Below are 24,616 nucleotides of genomic sequence, written 5' to 3' on the forward strand. Positions count from 1 at the left end.
CTACATTGTCGGGGTGTCTTCAATGGAGGGATGGCAGGCCCTTGACCCTTACATGTCTTTGTTCTCTCATGCAGGTCAAGCAGTGCCAGATCAGCAAACAGATAAATACGCGACTGATACTGCCGCCTCAGCGGGTCCATTAGGACCTCGCACTCCTCCACCAGCACAGATACATGCACTGCAGTGGGTTTGTGTGCGAGTTTAGATCTGGGTACAGAAATTGGTGAGTACAGCATACACCTGCCCGAACAGCTGACAGAGGTGGTGACAGTCATGCCTCTGATAGTCGGAGGACTGTGGGAGGCCAGGGCTATTCTGAGCCCCAGACTCATGACATGCCTCTGGTTTTGGCGGCGACACGGAAAATGCTGGAGCTGCAGCAAGAGGTGCAGCAACATCTGACAGTTGCCGGATGCTATGCATGCCCAAGCGCAGTCAATGGAGGAGTCCATCCAATCCTTGACCGCGACATTGTCTCTGGTGCACAAGTGGCCTCCTCCACTGAGAAGTTGGCATCCCTGACAAAGAGCCACACCCAGCAGAGCATTCAGTGTTTGCTGAATATTCATGCATATATATTCATCACTATTCATAAATATTCCAGACCTCCATACCCTTGTCCTGACCATGGGCAGAAGCACCGATGGCAAGGCAAGAGAGGGACCGGGGATCTCGAGTCCTCTGTCCTCTCAGGTCAGTAGAGAGGAAGAGTGAATGTTTCCTGCAGCTGGGGGCTCCTCTCAGGGTGAACCCGGTGTCGGCAGCAACTCCTCGGCCCCTGTGCCAGTGTCGCCAGTTCATTCAACATCCCAGCCGACAGAAGGCATGCTGCTTCTTTGCAAGCGCACAGCTTGCCGGGGCTCTCCAGGCCCAATTCATCCCGAGGACTGCTGCCAAGGGCATCCATAGCCATGGGGCACCAAGGTCAGCAGGTAGCCTCCACCTCAGCTGATAGCGCAGGGGCAGCACTGCGTAGGAGTTCACATAAGCAAATTTAAGAAGTGCATTTAGAATCACTGAGTTTTCACGGGTGGCCGTTTGTCTATCGTTGCATTGTCTGCCTCCATTATGACTAAATAAATCTTTACTGCTAGGCATTGACTTCCTCTCTTTTTCCTCCATCAAGGGCTTGATCCTTCACTGCATCCCAACCTCTAGGGAGAAGCTGGAGGTGATCGCTGGTGCTGCGAAGGCTCAACTCTAGATCCTCACCAGATCAGCTCCATGCAAATATTCAATAAGACAATGCATCGTTGAGGAAGGAATGGTGAAAAATGACTGCATAAAGGAAGGTCTTTATTGGATAATGTACAAGGGGCATAAAGGACCTAATGAAATATGAATATATAAGGGCATCGTGAGTCTCCCTTGTATGTTTCTCATATCCAATGTCATGTTGCTCCTGCGGTTCTTCATCTGGCCTAGTTTACCCATCTTCCCATTCCACGTCCTCATCATCTGAGGAGATAGTTCGCTCCTCACTTTCCTTGTGCCTCCCTCTGCAGGACAAGGCTATGCAGCACACACCAAGCTACGATGATACAGGAGACCCCCCACCCCCCCACCCCCTCTCCCGGGGCATACTGAAGGGTTGTCCCAGACTGATCAATGGAACTGAATCTCATCTTCAGCAGACCAATGGTCTGCTCAATGGTAGCTCACATTGTCCTGTGGCAGGTGTTGTATCTGTCCTCTGCATACATGCGTGAGTTCCTCACAGGCGTCAGCAGCCATAACCTCGTCTCCAAGATCCATCCCTGAAGGCTGGAAGGTGGGCAGAAAAGTTCAGGAACCTGGGACTGCCTCAAAATGTAGGCATCGTGGCAACTTCCCAGAAAGTGTGTGCGGACCTGCAGAATCCATTTATGGTGGTTGCACACCAGTTGTACATTGAGGGAGTGGAAGCTAAAGGCCGGCTCGGGTCTGCAAATGAAACCTGACCCAAGCCCAACAGAACCACATCTGACCCAGAGCCCGACCTGGCCCAAGTCCTTCCATTTTTTCTTGCGCCTGACACTACCCGACCATCAGTTAACCTACCTTCCGTTTATCACTTTGTTGCTGATCTGCACAAGATTAAAATAACTAACAAAACCACCTTTCTAGTCCAAAAATTGCACTAACATTGGAGTCACTTACCTGAGGTTGTGATAGAGCGTGTCTGACCCGGCCCGACCCAACCTGAGCCCGAATGCCAGACACAGAAGTGTGACCCGACCTGACCCTGACACATGTCGTTGGGTTTGGGTCGGGTAGCCGGCCTTTCGTCGATGCCCTTCGTGTTGATGAATGTCGCTGGCTGGTGTTTCAGAGCCTTGATGGCCACATACGTACAGTCAATGACCCCCTGCACCTAGGGGAATCCAGCAATGGCCCCAAAATCAATGGCCCTCTCTGTGAGTTGGGATTCGCGCAGAAGCACACATAATCTCCGACCCTCCTGAACAGAGCATTGGTGACCTCCTTGATGCACCGATGTGCCGCGGTCTGAGATTCCACAAATGCCCCTGTGGATCCCCAGAATGATCCAGTGGTGTAGAAGTTCAGTGCCACTGGCATTTGATTGCCACCCAGTCCCCTGGGGCACAGCTCATTATGCATCATTGCACACAGGTCAGCAATGGCCTCCCTTGAGAACCGTTGTCTTCATTGGCACTGCCTCTCTGACATCTGCAGGTAGTTGGGCCTCAACCTGCACATTCTTTCTTTCTGGAGGGTACCTCGTTCTGTGCCAGCCACCTCCCTCAATCTCTCCTCTTCACCATTCTGCCATGTCTGGAGGCCATTGAGGTCACTCCTGTGGGCTCATGGACCATTGTGGTGCTGCTGAAAGTGCCTGGCCTTCAGCCACCGCCACCACCCCCCACCCCCACTCCCCCCCACCCCAGGTCAGGTGGACTTCGTCTTCGAAGGGGTCTCTGAAGTATGGGTGAATAACTGCCTTAAAGGCAGTTATCCCCTGCCAGTGACCCCTCTTGATGCCCACACTTCTGACCCTTACCCTCGTGTCATTTGCCCATTACCCTCTTGAATTGCACCCCCCCCCCACCCCCACACCCCTCTGCTGCACAGCCAAACGTCCCTCGCTCCTGACATGCTAAGTTTAGTCCTTCCTTTGTGACCCTTCCAGGCCTTCAATGTTTGCCCTTCTGATAGCCTCACCTTCCAGGCAGGCATGATCTGTTGCCTCGATGTCTTCTCCTTCAAGGAGCGAGACTCTGAAGCCCCGTGAGACCTGTGCGCCATTTAGAAAATTGCATCCATCACATAAAATCACTTTCAATTGGCAATTTACCTAGATTAATTACCTGCCCACTGCGGTGCTGTCGGACCTCCACCCTCAATGTCTGCCACCGTGTACAAAATCATGATGGGACATTCTGATGTTGGACTTCCTGTCCGATATGTCCCATCCCAATTTTATGTCCACCCATGCCTCCATATCCATCCACACATTCCTTTAAAATTCAGCCCATGGACGGAGTAATGGTGATAGATTACTACTTGCCGAAGAATTTAATTGATTGATTAACTTGCTTTGTCTGGTCAATGTCAGACAAGCTCTTCAACTGAAGAGCTATAGAAAACAAACATTGCTGGATATGTCTACCTGTAGTCTAACACACTTACAGCATGGCCATTCTACCCATGGTGCCTGGGCTAGATCACCCTGCCCCATCCTCTCCCCATAGTCCTGTATCTTCCTCAGCTTCAAATATTTACTAAATTTTCCCTCCAAAGATGCAGTTGTCCAGTTGTCTCTGCTTCAACATTTACTGTAATAAAAGCATTCCGTGCTCCAACAGTCCTCTGTATAAAGAACCCTCTTCTATCCTTTCCCTTCACTCTTTCAGTGACCATTTTAAATTAATCACTGACTTCTGTTGTAGTCAAAGATTTGTGATGAATTAGAACAAAGTTTTCTGATTTCAAGAACTTTTGCTGAGGCAGTATGTCCAATGAAATGGGTAGGATATCTGACTTGCCAAGTATGGGTCCCATGGCTATAGCACATCTGGATTTGTTAGCTACTTACAAACTTCTTTTTCCTCTTCTTAATTATGCAGGACAGTACCTGTGCTCCCTTCTTTGTAAAGTTGCACAATAAAGCCAAGAGGAACTAAGATAATAAAGCTAATTTTTTGTGGGGGATAAAGCATACAAAGGCAAAGATGAAGCCCCTAGGAATCACAACTGATGAATCAAACAAAATGCAGCAAAGAGTCAATGAGGAAGCAAAATAGAACTTCTTGAAACTAAGAAATGGGTAATAAGTTGATAGTTTAACTTGGACAAGGGATAGTGATGACCAATGTAGCAATCTTTAGGTCACGGTCCCTGTTCTGTTTTGCCATGCTGCATAAGTAGAAAACTGCATTTAGAATGATTTGAAATGGTTAATTAGGTACTGTTTATTTGCAGGCTGATCCATGTCGATGTTTGATGAAAACATAGAAGGGGATTATCATGCAGCTTGAATTTAGCCCACAGGCTTTTTATCATCAACCAACTGTAACTAAATCTGACCGAGTATTTTTAGCCTGCAAGCAATGGTCTTTATGTATGTATTCTCCAGTAAATAGGTTACTATGATTATGGGTTAATTAATAAACCAGAGTACACCAACAATACACCACAGTGAGTAAAGATACAGGTTCTGGTTTACTAAACTTATGGAATGTGATGTTGAACAGAAGACTAAATATTGTGGAAAAAGCCCAATAATACAGCAAAACATCTAACTTCATCATTAAATTGAGGGCGGAATGGAAATAAGTAAACACAGTCATACCTTTTATTAATGTATATACCTAAACATCACACTGTCATCAAACACATAGGAGTGGAATTTCCTTGGGTTTTCCAATCATTCACTCTAACTTTAAACCTGCTACCCTTTTCTAGCCCAATCTACTGGGTCTGTCTTTCTTCAACTGCCTTTATTGTAGTTGTAATCAATGCATCTTGCTCGTTTCAGAATGATTTTGATTCTTGTAGGATTTCACATCTCCTATTGTGTTAGAACACTGGATACTTTGTAATCCATCTCATCCTTATTTGGGGATTATTATTGATATGTCATGGATTTTCCCCTTTTTAAAAATATTCTCAACTTGATTGTGACTTTTATGAAAGGCTTTGAACCGAAACTGCTTCTCACAGCACTAAACCTGTAGTGTAAATGTTTCTTGTTGTCTTGTGTACTCACAACACCTTAGGTAAGGAAATTCTGACTAAAATGTGAGCAGATGTAACATTTCTGTTTCTCCTCTGTGTTCTTTATCTGGTTCCCTTTCTATGTAAAGAAGACCAAATCTCTCAAATAAAATCATTCTTTGATATTCTACATGAACAAAACATTGATTTCAACAGTATATTGAGGGTTATTAATTTATTAAGGTACAATCATTTTAAGTAAAAGAACTTGAATTTCTATAATATATGTCACAACCTCAGGATAGCCCAAAGATCTCCACAGTCAATGAAGTAGTTTTTTTTTAAGAAGTGTTGTCACTGTTGTAATGTTGGAACAAACTTTTTGGCTTTCACCTCCTATTGCAGTTCAGAATGTTGGGGTTGAGTTGCCGTTCATTTATAGCAGGAGTATCAGTGCAATTTGGGTGGAGTTATGCCCAAAACCACTCGCATTTGTGTTTTCCAATATCTTTTATGCTGGTATGAATTTCAATTTGCCTGATCAGTCCCTGCCCACACAACTGGCCACACTCCTAAATCAAAATTGTGAGACACCGCTGAATGAATTGGTTTTGAACGTTGTTCATATTACGTTCATTCTTTAGGTGCGCAGCTGCTTTAGTAGGCCCATTTTAGAAGTTTCTTCACATCACAAAAAATTCAATTTATGAAGAAACTGACTAGTGTACACCAATGAAATTATTAAACGTCCAATATGTTTTTTTTCCCGGTTATTTTCAGTGATTCTAAATACTCACAGATGGAGGACTGGACACGGTTATTAAAAATGTTTATTTTCAGTGAGAAACCCGTTTTCAGCTGTATTAATAAAGCTGCAGTAGGCTATCACACTTAAATACTTCAAGGAATATTGTTTAATGGAAAAAAAATAAAAGAAATGATTACATTCTACTGAACTGTCTGATTGCACTGCTTCATGGAAGATTTTATGCTTGTGATGGTCCAAATGAATTTTATTGGAAACTTGAACTGCAACCTAACTGAGTGCATTTTGGGCACAATTCCCCAATTGCTCCCAAAGCGGAAACTCTACCCCATTACTTTCATATGTCAAGTCTTTGAGAGTCCATGTCATCTATCAAAGTGCCCAAATTGCTCTTTTATTATTTTTAAGTCACTGGACTAGAATTTATATGCTGGCTTCAAGCGAGAGAAAATGATGGAGCTCCACGATTATGGCACTAAATTAGACATTTAAAAATGTGTTTAAGGGTTTTTGTTCCTGAAGGGATAAGTATCCGACATTAGATTAATCCAATAAAAGACATATTAAGTGGGAAGGACCTTATTGATGGTTAATGGTGAGATTTATCTCTACTCAAGAACAGAAAGAAGGAAGAAAGACTTTGATTTTATGTAGTGTCATTCACAACCTTAGGATGTCTCGAGTGCTTTTCAACCAATGAAGTACTTAGAGTCGTGGAGTCACTGCAGCACAGAAGGAGGCTATTTGGCTCATCAAATCCATCCATCCTCTTTAGGGCAATTCAGTCAATCCCATTCCCACACTTAATTCCTACAGCCTTGCAAGTTTATTTCCCTCCAGTGCCAATTGAATTTCCTTTGGACCAAAGACTTGCAGGTTGGTAGGTAAATTGGCCATTATAAATTGTCACTAGTATAGGTAGGTGGTAGGGAAATATAGGGACAGGTGGGGATGTTTGGTAGGAATATGGGATTAGTGTAGGATTAGTATAAATGGGTAGTTGATGGTCGGCACAGACTCGGTGGGCCGAAGGGCCTGTTTCAGTGCTGTATCTGTAATCTAATCTAATTTATGCACAGCAAAATCACAAAAACAACATATGTGAAAACAACCAGATAATCTGTTGTAATGACGGGGGATAAATATTGGTGAGGAAACTGAGGAGAAGTCCCCTACTCTTGTGGGATCTTTTAAAAGTACCTGAGGGCAGACGGGGTCTTGTGTTTAACTTCTCATCCAAACGAGAACACATTCAATAGCATAGCACTTCCTCAGTACTGCACTAGAATGGCAGTCTAGCATTTGAGTTAAGTGGCTGGAGTGGGGCTTGAAGCCAGAATACTCTGACTCAAAGCTCAGCATGCTAGCCACTTAACCACAGCTGACAGCATAAAGAATGATATAAAAATGGGCCATGTGTAACTAAAGAGGACAAATGATGAATTGATGTATATTCATGAGGGGTAAGGGTGGGAAAATTTTTAATAACATATTAAGTCAAAAGAAGATGTCCTTGTAACTTGAAGAATAGATTGATCTTTAATTTCTCAGACAGAGAACACTATGGAGCATGATTTTTTTACAGTTGATTATTATTCCAAATCCATTTATGCATTATAAATTCAGTTATCTAGCATTAGATGCACTTTTAAACATCACTGCAAGATACATGGCAGAGGAAATGAATGCTTAATGTAAAATAATCACAGATGGAAACTGGAGCATGACTTTATCCATATTGGGTTACGGACTTCACTGAAGGAACTTAACAACCAAGGTGAAACTGTTGTCTGGAAATAGCCCAACTGCCCTAAGTCATTACACGATCTCATTTCAGCCAAAGACATTTAGCATGGAAAAATCAATGAGTTTGCCCAAATGTCTGCAATAATCTGATTGAGTTATTTTACTGGATACACCTTGAATGAAACTGGCAGATCCTTAATGGATCAAGCTGCAGGGAACAGAATCAGTCTCACTATTGTAGTATGTATCATACCCATGGAGATTGTGTTATATTTTACAGACTGGACCCCACAGTTTGGAATTCAGCTTGAACATGAAGTGAAACTCTGAGCAATGCAAAGCTGATTACTAGCATCTGATAGTAATTGGAAGCTTAAATAACTAAATCTAGCTTTCTGGAATCTGTCTCCAGAGTTTACAATTGTTTAAAACGAATAAAACACAAACCAATGCTATGTATTGTTAAAGCATATTGCAGGATATAATTATTAAATTGTCTGTACAGGCCCTATCGAAAATGATGTCTTTGGAAATAACAGGTAATCTAACTTCAGAAAATATCAGGGTGCCTTAATTTAAACAAATGACGAACTGACAATTTAATCATCCCGAACAAATGATTCCAATTGGAAATCAAAGTGGATTTGGGATTGGAGGAGCTATGAAAAGTATTTTTTTTTTATTAGCTCAGTTTGGAATACTTAACTTATATTTTATCTTTTCATTTTTTAAAAAATATAATATTAATGGCACCCCCCCCCCCCCATCCCAACCACTGCCGTAAGGGCAATTCTTGATAAGTGATGAAAAAACAGGAAGGACAAGTTTGGAGGATTTATGACTCCACATCGAACTATGGATAACCTGTCTACAATGTCACTATGGTCAGAAATGGACAGTCAGGGACAGAGACGAGGCAGTGTAAGATTTTTATGTTTAGGTTAGTACTGTGTTCAAAAATATTTACAATCAGATACTTTTCATTGCCTATGATGAGAAAGTGACCAAGGGGACTCCATGGCTTGGTAATGAAACATGTGTGGCTGGTAATTAGAGTACAAACCGGGAATGGTTGGTTGCACAAATGAAAGTAGGGTCAGTGAGTGCTCATACATGAGGCTACGAGCATGCAGGGAACATTTCATCATTGGGGTTGGGAATGTGGATAAGGGACATTCATGTTTGAGTGTAGTCAAGCGACAGTTGTAGCTGGGAATGCACATACCATCAAGAAAAATAATTTTCTCAGAGTTTACACTGGTTAAAAAAGGTGTAATCTGGGGGGGGGGGGGGGGTGGGGGGGGGGGGGGTTAGAAAATTCAGGCAGGGATCCCATACTGTCATCTTCCCACTCCCTGATGCAAATTCTGGGATTTTCGGCCACGAGTGAAATCAAGTGCATAATACACCCACCCAAATATGTCTAGTCAAACTTTAATAGGACTTGTTACGACCAGGTGAGAAAAGGGTCTGGGGTTCCGTCTCAGCCTTTGCCTGGTTTAACCTTAACCGGGTTTAACTTTAAAAACACCATGTTTTAGCTCATCCCATCCCACCCAGTGAATCCTTGTTCACTGCTCTCCAATTGTAAGGCAAAGGAATCAAATTTTCTTAGACTTAAACAAGAAATGTGAAAGTTTATTAACCTTAAATTCTAATTCGGTTAACGACTATGAATATGCGCTGCCACCACACTAGCGTGCTTATGCGATAAACACACATGCAGATAGAGACAGAAAAGTAGAAAGAATAAAGGGGAAAGGTTTGAGGCAATAACTGGGATTTATTTACTGTCCTTTAAGATTGATGTAGAGTCTTTGATTGCTGGTAACTCTTGCCATTTCATTGCGGCCTAGTGCACGCTTTAAAACTTGTTTCGATGTCGGAGTCTTTTCACTCTTGAGGTTTAAGTGACTTCAGTGGATCCAGAGATTCGTGAGAGAGACATGCTCTCTTCTTCCAAGTTCAGTTGCAATCTGACCCAAACTGTGCTGTGAGCAGTTCAAAACCACCTGGGCCAGCAGGTTAGTCATGTGACTAGTTGTGTTTTAACAAACTCCTGCGTTTGTGGATTCTCCATCTTAGACCCCCTGGCATGCTGGCTTTCTTACACATGAAATGTCTGGTGATCAAAATCCATTTGAGTTAATTGGATTAGGGAGCAGTCCTATCATCTCCAGGCACTGTCTCTTAGTAGGCAAATGTTTTCCAGCCACTGCTGATCTCTTTAAACAAGTCATTCCAGCAACAATTTAAAATTCATGTTCATATGACAAAATTAATATGCCTCATTCGTGGCAGGTGGTATCTTCATGACAGACTCAACAAACTGGATGACACATTTTGATGTATTAATTGCATCCTATAATTGCTGGTGTGTTTCTGGAAAAAGGGGAGGGGTTTAAATGTAAATGGCAGCTTTGACCAAGGCAATTGATTGCTAACTGAATGATCGCATTACTCAAAACAGACATTTTAAAACCTTTTTATAAAGTGAGGTTTTTATTTCAAGGTGGTTGACTCTTAATTGCCTTCTGAAGTGGCATAGGAGATCATTTAGTTGAATGTAATTGGGGATGGGCAATGAATACCAGCCTTGCCAGCGATGCTGACATCCTGAGAATGAATATAAAAATTACATCCTCTTTAGCTGGCACTGTTGACCACACTGTGCTCTGATACAACAAGTCTCGCACTCATACTCCCTCCATTTTGATGCAAGCACCTCAAGGGGCTCTGTCTCCCTCCTGCTAAGGAATGGGCAACAAAGAGGGCCATGCTTCTGGGGTGAGAGCAGGCTCCAGGAAATTCCATGTTGACAGCACAGTGAGGGACGTGTGCGTAGGTGGAGATGAGCATGCGCTCAGTATGGCACAGTGATTAGTGAATCCTCAGTCAGTCCTGAAACAATTAACATATGATTGAATTTTTCAGAAGCCACATTGTAAAAATTATCTTTGCTGCAAGCTCATTGTTTGGAGTAAATGCAGTTTCTTTTATATAATAGTTCTGTTAGAATACTGATTTCAACCATAATGGATCCTTTGGCCAAGTCATACCAGTGATTAATGAATAGTACACTGCTTGTGCAAAAGAGTCCTAGGCTCAAAAGTAAACATTTGCTCCCGCCTCATATTCATCAGTCTGAAAATTATTACTGCTCTCATATTCTAGCAAAGTGTAACCCTAAATGCATAACTTGTGAAGAGTACAGGAGTACAGGAGTGTGGCCTAATGGTGGGGTTATTGTAAGCCCATTTCAGTAATTCTGAATAAATTTGTAAACATGTATTTCTTACAGTTCATGATTAGCCAATCTCAACACCAGCAATGATAACATGAACTGATTAACTGAATAAGAACTGTATTAAAATTCCACTGCAAGTCATGCTGAACTGCAGTGTTTCGTCTGATGCTAAATAAAAAAACTGAAAGGCAAATTCGTAATTAAATTTTCCTTTTGCAACTAGCTGACTTCACATCTATTATTGTCAAAAATCTTGAAGATTTTATCCCCTGGAGGAAAAGTGAACAATTTTCTATTTTCAGTTATCTAACTGAGGAGCAAAATAAGCTGGAAATGCAATGGTTTCATTTTAATTTGTGTCCATTTCATCTCGAGCTAGCTGGGGACTGATCATTGAGTTGCTCACCTGGGAGAAGGCAGTGTCTAACAGTACCTCCTGCACATTTTAAACTGATGATATTCCACTTGGCTTAATTCCTTTAATGTTCATAAAGTATAACTGACAGAAACAATGGGCTGTATTTAGTGCTGCCAGACCCGAAAGCAAGGGGGCGAATCCGCTTCGGTGGTCAGTGGGACATGGCGCTGCATCTTGTCAGCAGCAGCCAATTGGCTGTCACCAAGGTGGCCATCCCTCTTGAGGATGGCCGTCTGTCTCCAGTAACGGCTGGCAGATCAGGTGTGGCAGCTCAGCAGCGCCGCCTCGGGCGATGGCCACTGCTGGGGCTGCACCTGGAGGAGGAGGGTGCACTGGTGGATGTGTGATCTCACAACCAGGTAGGTGGAGCCTGGGGGCACTGGGGCCATTCAGGCAGGCCCCAGATTGAGGGGTGGGGAGGTGGTGGTTAGTGAGGGCAGGTGATGCCGTTGCCATGTGGTCAACCATTGTCACCAGGGGGCCCCTCCATGGGCCAAATAGTGCCCCAAAATTAAGCCTCCTCCCAGTGCTGGTAAAATGCTAATAGAGGCGATAAAAGGCCCTTAATTGGCCATTTAAGTGGCTCAATTGGACTCTGGGTGGTTGGGCCATCTGCTGCCTTCCCGTGCCATCTTACCAGCCTTCCCACCTCCGAGCCTGACATTGGGCTGCATAAACGATTTCTCTAAATTGACTCAAGTTGCCTAATTCCCCATTTTTTGGCTGTGGGGCTTGTGTTTCATGACCTACCTACACCAATTCATTTGGAGATGTGCAACAAACCTCATTACCATGATTGTAGAATGGGTCCAAGCGGGTTATGTGCTGCTGGCTTCCTCTTTGCAATGTGGGCTGCCTCTGCACTCCGTAGGGGGCCGCACAGCATTGTGCTGAGAGCACGTGGCTCAACCAGCCTGTTCTTCTTAAAGACAGGCTATCCATCTTAAAGGGAAGCTGCACTAAATAATGTTGCTGGAATTTTAAAACATGGAAAATGCAACATCAAGGCAGAGAGAGGATTCCAGGGTCATGGATGCAGCATTGGAGGCATTAGTGGTGGAAGTGGGTAGGAGGAGAGATGCCATAGTCCCACAAGGGGCCAGGAGACACTCAAGACCACCTTCAGAAGGGAGTGGGAGCAAGTGGCCAGGGAAATTAACTCCTGGAATCTGGTCCTGAGGACCTGCAGCAGTGCCACAAGTAGGTCACTGAATGCATCTTCACATGACATCTCCTACCCACCACACCACCAACCTCTCACACTGCTCAATGCACCACACCCTCATCACTCACCCAGCAGCACTCCCTGGCACTCGGGACTCCTGCCTAACATCTAGCTATTCCATCTCACCTTCACACGCCGACCAATGCTGCTAGCCTCACACCCACCTCTTGCCACCTTCACATATCTCCAGCCATTCAGCTATGGCAGGAACATGACCCAAACATAGCACTTCACAGCCACTGACATTCTGCCCTCTCTCTTGCAAGACAGGGTGGTACTCAATAGAAGAGAGCAGACCAGAACTGGTGGGGACAAGGATGCCTGCATCTCCTGACCCCGACTGAGGAGATGACTGTCAGCAACATGGGGTCAGCTGCGACAGAGCCTGTGGCATCCAGGTTGCTGAGAACATTGAGGATGGAGGAATCTTCATGCCCTTGGCCACTTCTCAACTCCCAGCACACCCTCATCCTGCTATCTGGCAGGATGAGCAAGCTTCAGATGGTGTGACCATGGACCTCTTGCTTCCCACCTCATTCTCATTCCCTTTTCACCAACCTTCCCCTTCTAATTTCCTGCTTTCAAACAAAAAGATTGTGACATTTTTCAAGAAATGTTATTGTTTCTGTTTCTGCTTCGATTATTGTTAGCATTCTGATTTGCCATTTTTTTGTGAATATCAAAATTATTATATGAACCGATGAGATGGCCAATGTGGATTTAGAAAGGAGAAGTGATGTCTAATGAACTTAATTGGAATTTTTGGGGACGTAACTAATGTGGTAAATAAGGGGGTATCCATACTCAAATAATTTAATATCAAAACTGAACATTCAGAACAGGTACAATCTTTTCTTCAAATCATTCATGTACACAATGAAGTACCAAATGCTGGATTTTCCCTTCGGGGATGGGAAATTGTTGTCAGGGTTGAGTCAGGTCCTGAACCCACCCCTGGGGGAAACAATCACTCTTTGGGATTTTTGCCGGGGCACCCCTTTAATTGGCATGGAGACAGGTTCCCTGTCCAATTATGGGTGGCAGGCAGGCTCTCAAAGCTGGAAGACCAATCAGAGGCTTTCCAGCTTGAGAGAAGCAGCAGGCTGCAGTAGAAGGTAAGTAACTGAGAAGGCACTTCAACAAGGAGGTACTCATACCAACTTTATTTAAGGTTTCAATAAAAAAAACAGAGAACAGGCAGCCCGTCAGTGTTGGTGGGTGGGGGAATCCGTCTATAGGGCTGTCTTTGACTGCACCCATACCCAGGCAGGCAGGAAGAGTATCTAGGCCTGCCACTGGGTGCCTGCCTCCAGGCAGTTAAACAGCCCCCAGTCGGATTGGGAAACTGGAGGCTGACTGGAAAATCCCAGTTGCCTTCTATAAGTATGGTTAACTAGGCTCTTAATGAGCCCAATTGGCTGCCTGCCTCATTGGGGCAGGTATCCCTGCTAGCCACCCTCAGCAAAAATGGCCAGCGTGGGGAACGGGGCTGGGAAAGCGGCCCGCCATCCGGCGCTGGTATTTTCAGATCCCATCTGCTTCTGTTCCAGCCCTTGGGGCCCAAAAATTCAGCCCTCTCATTTTGAAACATATTGCCCCATAATTTTCTGTCAAAATAATGGTGATGCTAACAGTGTTCTATCGTTATTTGGGCGCCAATGCTACAGCAAGTGCAGGCAAGGGCAGATACATGGTTAAACCCCAGCCTCCAGAATTACTGTCCAATTTGTTCTGTTCCACGGTTAGCTTTGCAAAAACAGCACCTCACTTTCTGTCTCAGTGTTGAAATGCATTGTACGGTGTGAGGTTGCCTTTTTTTGTGCAGTAGATATGAACTAAATTCGCCATAAAGTTAAGTCCATTTGCTTCTAATTGCCCTTTTATCTGTGTGATAAGTGTTAATTACTACCAATCAACCTTTCTGGCATTGAAAATTAACTATTACAAGTGTGGAGTCTCTTTCCTTTAGATTTGAAGTATTGTTGGAGATTCTAAAAGTCAAATTTAATTCATTTTAATTTTCCTTTCTGTCTTTTTAATTCTCTCAAACCGATCTTTCTTTCCTTCTCTTTATTTATCTTTCTGCACTGGACTTGACATTGAATTCACCCACTCTAAATTGCACTTCCTTCTCAGTTCATCTCTTTGTCTTGCAATAAACAGCAGCAAGTTTATGCCTCTGGAGGCATATTTTGTTGGTAGTGATCATGCTGTTAGGTGATTGCCTTTAACAAGCCACAATTTCAAGTTCATTTTAGTTATACCACAAATGGGAACTGGGCAGTAATGACTTTTGCAGTGGTTTCTTATGTTGAGGAGTATTTCCCAACATTTGCGACTGAGCAGGGACAAGAGTCAAACCATCATTGTGTTCTGTATTGTTGTTCAATTTACATTGAGGGACAAAAGCAGACACCATACTGTGCCAACTGTTTTGACTTGTTTGAGCACTTATGCAGCAACATCTTTAATTTTTAAATGCATATCAATTAATTCTGATGTTGGGTTCTGGATTTGCTTCATACATGACTTAGAATTGACCAAAAATTGAGTTCGCCCAGCATAAAGTCCAAATCCAAGCTTTCAGTTCATTGCAGGTGAGTCAAAAAGTGCCTATGGTTCTCATTCATGTGTCTTATCATACATGAAATGAGTAAAGTGGCATATGGATTTCACTTACTAAGAAATGTAACAAAGAAAATTACTCTTTTGAGTGTACAACATAGATCTCTTAGTGTGTGTGGGTAGAGAGAGAGGAAGGAAAGAAACAAAGACAAAGAGAGAAATGTTGACCAGATTCTTTGAAGAACTGTCCCATTTATTTCTCAACAGGCTGATATTTATAATACCAGCTATTTCTATCACTCAAATAGATGGGGGTGTGAATAGTAGGCCCATTGCTATCAGGTATAACATTTACTGGTTTAGGCCAAAATCAAAGCCTTTTAGATGTTCCGTCTGTTATGGAAGTCCCTCAATGATAGTGGTAGTCACAGATCTGGTTCTCTTTTCAGTGGCTAAAGTTACCATTTGGCAAACTGAAAGTACCAGTTACATTGGGGTAGCAGCCTGAAGTTATTCAATTCACTCCATTTAACTGTTTCTCACCAAGACGGAAGAGATAGAGAATCCTATGAGTTCAGGCATGCTCCACACAAGACTCTGAAAGAAAGAATTAACAATTCAAGTTTTGGAAGCAATTTAAAGGAGAGGTACATTTCAGGTGCGTATCAGCTGTACATAACTGTACTACTGCGTAAAGTATATTCGCCATCTAAAAATTCACATGAACAAACCTAATATCTTGGTGATGCAGAACATGGTCTTGCTTCTGTTCAAAGCCACAATCTATGGACAAGCATATCACCATGCACAGTAATGAGCACCTTTCGAATTTGGCCAGTTAGGAATATTGTGCAAGTGGAATGCTACATTTTAGAATGCTTGAGTAATGCCTTGGCCATGGCAACATTTTAAGGGAATAGCTTCTCTGAGTGTGGAATAAGTTAAAACAAAGTATGATTTTGAGGGTTCTTCAATGTTGATTGAGTTGATTGAATTCTTGCAGTAAAATAATTTCCAGTCTTACAGGATTGTAAGAAATACTAAATATGGAAGACTTCAAGTTAACATATTTTGAAACATTTTGTTTTTGATTTTTCCAAAACGCTTACAGAATTTGGAAGTCTTGGAAACGTAAGGCATTCTTTTAAAATAGACACGAGCATTATTTATGAAATTATCTGAATCCTTAAAATGAATGACTGTGTTGGCAGGTTGTAAGTGTGGTAACTGTGTAGCTTGATAGAGAAGCTCAAATTAAACAGTTAATCATATTCTGGGAATCCCTGTTAGACGTACAAACATTCTGGTACAGTCAGGTGAAATTAATTGTAACAGCGCAAGTTGGACCATGTCAAAACTGAAGAATAAAGGCAGACTTGTGTCTTATGCTTTTTGGACTGAAAAGCTATCTGTTAATGAAACCGTGAAAGAAAACTGTTAAAGAAATTCATCTATTTTTTGGACACGTGGAAGAAATGAGGAAAAAAAAATAATTGACAATTTGTGGTTTCGTCAAAGTAATTAAAATCTGACAATAATAGTTTCTGACTCATGTACATGTACTTAAATGACACCTTTGAAAGTGATCTATCTGGTTAAATTGGTCATCTTGATTGGTTCTATTCTTTGCAGAAGAATTTCCTTTGTGATGCCCTTGAAGTATTTTGGATCAGATTGCATTCACCTAAGTATGAAATTTGGTAAGTACAGAAGAACTTTCAAATGCCAGAAGATCAATGAAGGCCTTTAAAATTTGAAAGATCCCAAATCAAATTGAAATCAATATCCAGTGCTGTGACTTCCTGAATGTATAGGGCAATTATCTTACTACACTCTAATAGCTCAGCCATTAAGATTTATGATATGCAATCAGGACCCCCAAACTGGTGACGTGATGGGTTTTGGCCTGAAATGAGTCAGCTGAACTGATTGCTTGTGGTCACTTCTCTAAGAAGAACAGCATGACCCAAATCATTTCCAGTAACAGAGGACAAACATTAATTTGGTTTGCAATAAACCCAATGTTATATTTTGAGTTTATTCTTTTTCTCACAGTGGATATCATAAGTGTTGCCTTATTATTTGACATTTTTGTCTACATTACAATTGTAACTGAACATCAAAGTAATTCATAGCATATGAAGTGCTTTGAAATATTTGAGAGATGTGATAAGGCACCAGATAAAGCCAGGTCCTTTTTTTCCCCTGTTGGTGGAGCAGTATCATGCACACCCATACAAACCTACCTTCTGTTGGCACATCAGTGATGTTTGGCTCTGTCTATCATATTTTTCACAAGAATAATCTTAATGTTGCTGTAATCTGTGATGTGTGAGTAAGTTGCTGTTTTTTGTGTGTGCATGTGCATAAGTTACTGAGCTGAATTTTGTTCAGAGACTGCAGGTCCTGGTGGCGCCACCAGAAGCAGGTGACACTTCCACATGAGCATCGTGTGGCCAACTGAGTGTGATCACGTGGTGGCTGGCCAATAAACATAGGGGAGGGAGGGGACCCATCCAATTAAAGAGCAGAGGCAGGCAACGAGGCGCCAATGGCTGCGTCAGCTGATTCAAAGGCAGCTGTGGTGCCATATTTAAAGGTCTGCATGCACTGATGCTTTCTTTGAAACACTTGCCTGATTGATGGTGCAGAAGACACTGAAAGAGCTGATTTGGAGCCTGCTGGAACCATGGCAAAGGGAAGACACCAGGTGGGCCCCACAGTTTAGTGAAAACTCTCTGCAGGTTTTCTAGACTGCAAGGGCAAGGTAGGAGATTCTCTTCCCAAGGGATGGGAGGAGGAAACCAGAACCCCCTGACCAAGCAAGCCCTGGATGGAGATTGCAGAGGAGGTCAGCAGCCATGGGGGCACCCCCGAACATGGGTGCAATGCCACAAATGGATCAATGACTTTCTTCGTCATACCGCTTTCCTCTTTGGGACTTGCATGGGCAATGCGAGAGGGTGCACTAGATGGGGATGGAGTGGCCACTTCGATGGTGGCAAGGAGGTCAGGCAGCAGAAGATCCTGTCAGATGCATGGCAGCATCTCAGCGAGAGGTAGCTGTCTGCCTCTGCTGACCCCCACAAGGTCTTTCGAACAGAGGTATGGAGGAGGCATTCGTGAGCCCCATCATGGACCAAACAGCTGCCACCAGCATAACTGTTGTGCTAGTCTTTGTGGGGAAACTAACAGTCTTCTGCTTGCAGGAGAAACAGGCACACAACAGTAAAGAGAAGGCACAAGGGTGCATCTGGCGCACACATGAGGCATAGTCCTCATATGTCCACCACTGGACATATGGAGCTCTGCATCAGGCATGGTTGGGATGAGGAGATGCGAAGCCCTGTACCTCTGAATGTTTGTGTTTTCTCATGCGGGTCTCGGTAATCCCAAAGGACATGTAGCTGGAGAGAACGGGGGGCCATGCGTCCACCTCTGAGATCCTCAGAGGGTGCACCGTCACATCATTTCCCTGCACCTTTCACCAATGCGGATACTCTTGTGTCTGTGGGTACATGTTCATGATTAGATTCAGGGTCACAAGCTGGTTAGCATATCACAGATGCGCCACTGCAGCTCATGGAGGCTGTGAGAGCTGAGGCCACTGACAGTCAGAGGACTGTCGGAGTCGAGGCCCATGACGAGCCCCAGGCTGATAATGTGCCTCTGGAGCTGTCAGCAATACGGCACCTGCTGGAGGTACAGTGGGTGGTAAGGGAATATCTGGCGGAGCTGCCAGAGGCTATGCGTATTTATGCGCGGGCAATGGAGGAGTTCATCCAGGTCATGAATTCTACCATGTCCCAGGCATGTGCGCGCATGGCTTCCTCCATCAAGAGGCTGGTGACCCTCTAGGAGAGACAGATCCAGCAAAATGCTCAGTGGATGCTGGAGATGCATGCAGACATGCATGCCATCGTCTTGTCTATGAGCTCTATGCCGCAATGGCAAGGCGAGAGGGGGACGAGGTGCTTGGTTTCTCCAACAGGTCCACTTCCTTTCCAGGTCAGCAGGGAGGTGCAAGAATGCCTTGCAAGAGTGGAGGAGCAGCTGCCTTCTGCATCTGGGGTCTCCTCTCGGGACGCGCCTGGTGTGGACCAAGGCTTCTCCGCCCCTCTGCCACTGACCACAGCACCTCCAGTAGCCAGGACAACAGAGGAATGTCCTATGCCTGGGCAGGTGTCCCTCAGCATACTGGGGACCTCCAGGCTTCAGGCAACCAGAGGACAACCATCACGTTCATTCTAAGCCATGGGGCAGTCCGATTAGCAGCCTGTCTGCGCCTCAGCTTCAAGAGTAGGCGTAGCACCTCATGGGAGTACATCTAAATGAGTTAAGAAGAGCACCTAGATGCACTTGGAGTTAACAAGTGTTTAGATTTTGTGCATGTTAAGTCTTTATTATGTTGTGCCACTCAATAAATGCTACAGGCACTGCTGTTACTCATCCTTTCCATTCTTGCTGCCTTGTTTGAGGTCATCTCGAGCCTTGGTCCCGCAATGGGCTGCTAGTGTTGGAGTAGGCTGCGTCTTGTCAGTTCCTCAGCTTTGTCAGTGCATGCTGTGAACCTGGGCACTTGGCGATGGAATGCGAGATATGTCTGCGTAAAGGTGAATCTTTATTGTACTGATTGTGAAATGGCACCAGGGTAGCAAGAAATGGGTACGCATGAGATTGTCCCAAGCCTCCCTTGCACGCCTCTCATTTCCCCTTGCCTCTGATGCAAGCGATTCCTCATCCTGTGCCACCTGCTCAGCAGCCTCCTCCACATCCTCCTCGTTGGATGAGGAGTGGCAATTGATCCTCATTATTGAAGACCTTCCCCAATCACTGCACCCCCCCCATCTCTGCAGTTCTAGATTGTGCATAGCAGATCACCATGATGCATAGCAAAGGCCTCTGCTGGATCGATCCATGCACCTGAATCATCTTAAACAGCCCAATAGCTTGCTCGATGGTGGACCTGTGGCAGGTATTGTACCATTCCTGTACTGTACTGCGAGGATTCCTCACTGGCATGAGTAGCCATGTCTTCAATGGGTAGTCCTTATCCCCAAGAATCCAACCCCGAAGGCACGCGAGGGGCCGCAACAGCTCTGAAACCTGGGACTGCCAAAGTATATAGGCATCATGGTTGCTTCCCAGGAACCGTACACATACCTGAAGAATCCACTTCGATGGTCACAAACCACTTAGACATTGATGGAATGGAAGCCCTTTGTGTTGAAGACTACTGACTGGTCTGTGGGAGCTTTGATGGCCACATGTGTGCAGTCAATCATACCTGGCAGCTGAGGGAAATCCAGCGATGGCCCTGAAGCCAATGGACCTTTCCATCTGACTGCCCAGGTTGGTTCAGTAGCAGACATAGTCGCCAGCCCTCTTGAACAGGGTATTAGTCACCTCCTTAATTCACTGATGGGCCACAGCTTGTGAGATCTCACACATGTCCCCAGTGGATCTTTGGAAAGATTCAGAGGCATAGAAGTTGAGAGTCACTGTGGTCTTCAGGGCCAGTGGCATTGGGTGACTACCAAACCCCATGGGTCTCAGCTCAGTCCTGAAGCATGGCGTATAAATCAGCGACTGCCTCCCTGGAAAGCTTCAGTCTTCACTGAAACCTGCACTCAGACATCTGAAGATAGTTGAGCTGTGTACGGTAGACTGTCTCCTGGGAATAGGCCCTTCATGTGTGAGGCTGTTGGCGTGCCCCTCTGCACCCCTCTCCAGTGTGCCTGGCCGGAAGCTGGTCCTTTTGCTACTCCTAGCATTCCTGCTGTGCCGGTGCCTGGGCCTCTGTCCCTCGGCACCGCTTCTCCAGCACAGGAGAGGGTCATGAAGACTGGGTAGATTAGGCCCATGGTTGGTGGGCTAGCCCTGTGCATTCTTTGCAGTCCACCTCCCCCAAGATCTTTCCTTAGGTAGCCCCTTGGGAGAAAGTGCTACTGCCCTTCTGTCACCCTTGCAGCATGCCCCTTATGTTGGTGCTGCCAACATCACACACATGCCCTGTTAGTGCTGCCAACTTCACACGCCCCACTGTTGGTGCTCCCACCTTCACACCACTTCTGCTGTCATTCAGCAATGGCTTCCATTCCTCACCCTCCCTTCCACTGCCTATTGGCTCTGAGTATGGCTAGCCTGCAGAGACAGCACTGAACTCTCACCTCCATGCCGTCTCCTTTAACCAGGCAGGGCTCTGAAGTCCTGTGGTTCCTGTGCGCCATTCATGAAATTCCAAAAGCCACATAAAATTCGAATGAATTGCCATTTAAAGTACCTTAATCGGTCTCCTGCCATTTGTTGATGAGAATTCCACCATGGTTCCTGCCGCATGTAAAATGCAGAAGTGACATCTCTGTCAGACTTCTGGGCAATGTGTCCTGACCACATTTTATGGCCCCTCCCACCGCCAACCCCGCTCTTAATGGCCCAGGAAAATTCCAGCCAATGTGTCTGTGACACCTTCACAGACAATTGTTGACAATACTTTATAAAAAAAAGATTTTAGTTTGAATGTTGGTTATGGTTTGCCAATCCCGGTGCACTATTTATCTTTACTTGGATTCGTGCACAATTAATGAGTAATATCACTAACGCAGAAATAAATTATACAATTTCCACATCTTCCCTTATGTTCTCTTCCCCACCTACCCACCCCCTCCCCCGGCCTTCATTTACTTAAAACCGAATTCTTTTCTAACCTTTGCCAGTTCTGATGAAAGGTCACAGAACTGAAATGCTAACTCTGCTTCTCGCTCCACAGATGCTGTCTGACCTGCTGAGTATTTCCAGCACTTTGTTTTTATTACACAATTTCCAGTTGTTTATTATGCTGTTCCTTCTATTACAAAAAAAAACATGCATTTATATACTGCCTTCCACATCCTCAGAGTGGCCCAAAGTGCTTCACAGCCAATTAGTTACTTCTGAAGTGTAGTCATTACTGTTTTGTGAGCAAAGGCTGCTGCTAAATGATGCACAGCAATGTCCCATAAACAGTAATGTGATAATGTGTTGGAGTGGCACAGTGGTGCAGTGGTTAGCATCACAGCCTCACAGCTCCAGTAACCCAGGTTCAGTTCTGGGTGCTGCCTGTGCGGAGGTTGCAAGTTCTTCCTGTGACCATGTGGGTTTCCACTGGGTGCTCTGGTTTCCTCCCACAGCCAAAGACTTGCAGGTTGATAGGTAAATTGGCCATTGTAAATTGCCCCTAGTGTAGGTAGGAGAATTGTGGGGATGTGGTAGGGAATATGGGATTAAATGTAGGATTAGTATAAATGGGTGGTTGTTGGTTGGCACAGACTCAGTGGGTCGAAGGGCCTATTTCAATGCTGTATCTCTAAATGACTAGTTTAGCTATTTTTATGATAGTTGAATAATAACTGTTGGCGAGAACACCCTGAGAACTCCTCTGCCCTTCTCCCAGTAATATCATAGGATTTAGCACATGCACCTGAACACTCAGGCAGGCCCTAGATTTAACGTCCCATCCAAAACATGACACCTCCAACAATGCTCAGTACTGCAATGGGGTCTTAACTCGATTATGTGCTGTTTGACTTGCACATGGAGTGATATTAAACAATGGAGTATATGTTCAACTTTGTCACATGTTGGCATGGGTATTTTGGTGAAATTATAAAATTTAGGTAGGAGAGTGTATCATCAGGCAGTCAGTTTTCTATGTTTGTGCAATGACAAATATTTCCATTAGCATGCAGTGCCGAGTGCTTTTAATGCACAATGTGACATTTATAGCATGTCTTACTTTTGCTCTAGATGGCAAACATCAAGTGCTGATTTAGTTCACTGTATGTAGGTCAGTTACTTTACCAGCCAACTAGATAGTCTGGAGAGGTAATGGATTATTGACTTGTCTTAATATGTCCATCATACAGAGGTTGACAGAGCCTCATTCCTTTAAAATCTTTAAGTGCATGCTGGGTATATTACCATAAATGCTCTTTGGAATTAATCAATTTTATGCCATGTATCACATTGCTGATTCAAAAACCAGGTCGTGAAATGTAGCACAAATTTACAAGGCTATTTTTCTGAAAGTGAATGCAATTCTTCATGCTTAGCACATTGGTAAATTTCTCTAAACTAGCACTGCAAGATGCCACCAGGAAGATCAATGTCTGAATTTAACTTTCAAATTTTCTGCATTATTTGTGCTAATTTCAATGACTCACTATTATTGCTGATGCCTTGAGGTTAAACTGGTTTGATAGTACAGGGAGTTAGACACTTGTCTTGGAGTCACCATTAGCTGGGTTCCAATTCAGAAGAGACTGATGGGATAGAAGTCCCATCATAGAATATACACATTCTCACTCCAACATGGTCCATTAGCACAGATCTTGGTCCATCAGCACAGATCAATCAATGGCTTCCTGATGCTTCTGCTGGTTAAGTCCAGTTAATAGCTGAGCTATTTGAGTCAGGAAGGGCCCAGATTCAACCTTTGGGCAAAGCAGTTTTGCCGATTTAAATTTTTATCAGCAGGCATTCTGTGGTTAATCTGACCGCACTACCCATTAATGCCAAATAAGTGATTATTCTGTGCTGGAAGCCAATGGTCACAACCTAAAATCATCCCACAAAGGACCCTCACATCCAATAGACTCAGGGGACTTCCATCTCATCAGCATCTTCTGAATTGGAACCCAGCTAATGGTGACTCCAAGACAAGTGTCTAACTCCCTGTACTATCAAACCAGTTTAACCTCAAGGCATCAGCAATAATAGTGAGTCATTGAAATTAGCACAAATAATGCAGAAAATTTGAAAGTTAAACAGACAAACCCATCTCGTGAGTTCCTCTCTTTGTTTTACTTTTGGAGATCTTTCCAAAAACATGGACAAATGATTCTTAAAAGGGATGTAGCTGCCTAATCACTACAATCTTAACTTATGCAAATATCAGTTGTGTCTAGTCTCTGCACCTGTTATGGCTAGATCAAAACTGGAACTAACTGGTACATGAAAACATTGGATTCTCATCTATGGAACACTTTGAAATACATTATCTTTGGTTACATTAATACAAAGGCAAAATATTACAGATGCTGGAAAACTGATACAGACAGAAAATGCTGGTAGTCAGTAGGTCTGGAAAGAGAAACCGAGTTAACACTTCAGATCTGTGACCTTCCATCAGATATTCTAACGAAAGATTACAGACTTGAATCATTAACCCTGTTTCATTCTCCACCACTGCTGCCTGGTCTGCTAAGTATTTCCAGCATTTTCTGTTTATATTGGCCTGGAATTTGTGGTGCTTTTGATGGCAAACTGTTAGTGTTCATCGTCATTACTCCTCTGAATCTGACCACAACTTCAGGATTTAGTGAAAGTGCAGATTAACGCAGAAATCCTGCTGCACTGTACATCTCCCAGAGTTAACAATCAGTGAAATCAATTGATCTGGTGAGATCGTCCCCCTTACCACTCTCATATCACTGTTGGAAACCAGATAAAAAG

This window comes from Heterodontus francisci, chromosome 2 (genome assembly GCF_036365525.1).
Source record: "Heterodontus francisci isolate sHetFra1 chromosome 2, sHetFra1.hap1, whole genome shotgun sequence".
NCBI classification, from domain to species: Eukaryota; Metazoa; Chordata; class Chondrichthyes; order Heterodontiformes; family Heterodontidae; genus Heterodontus; species Heterodontus francisci.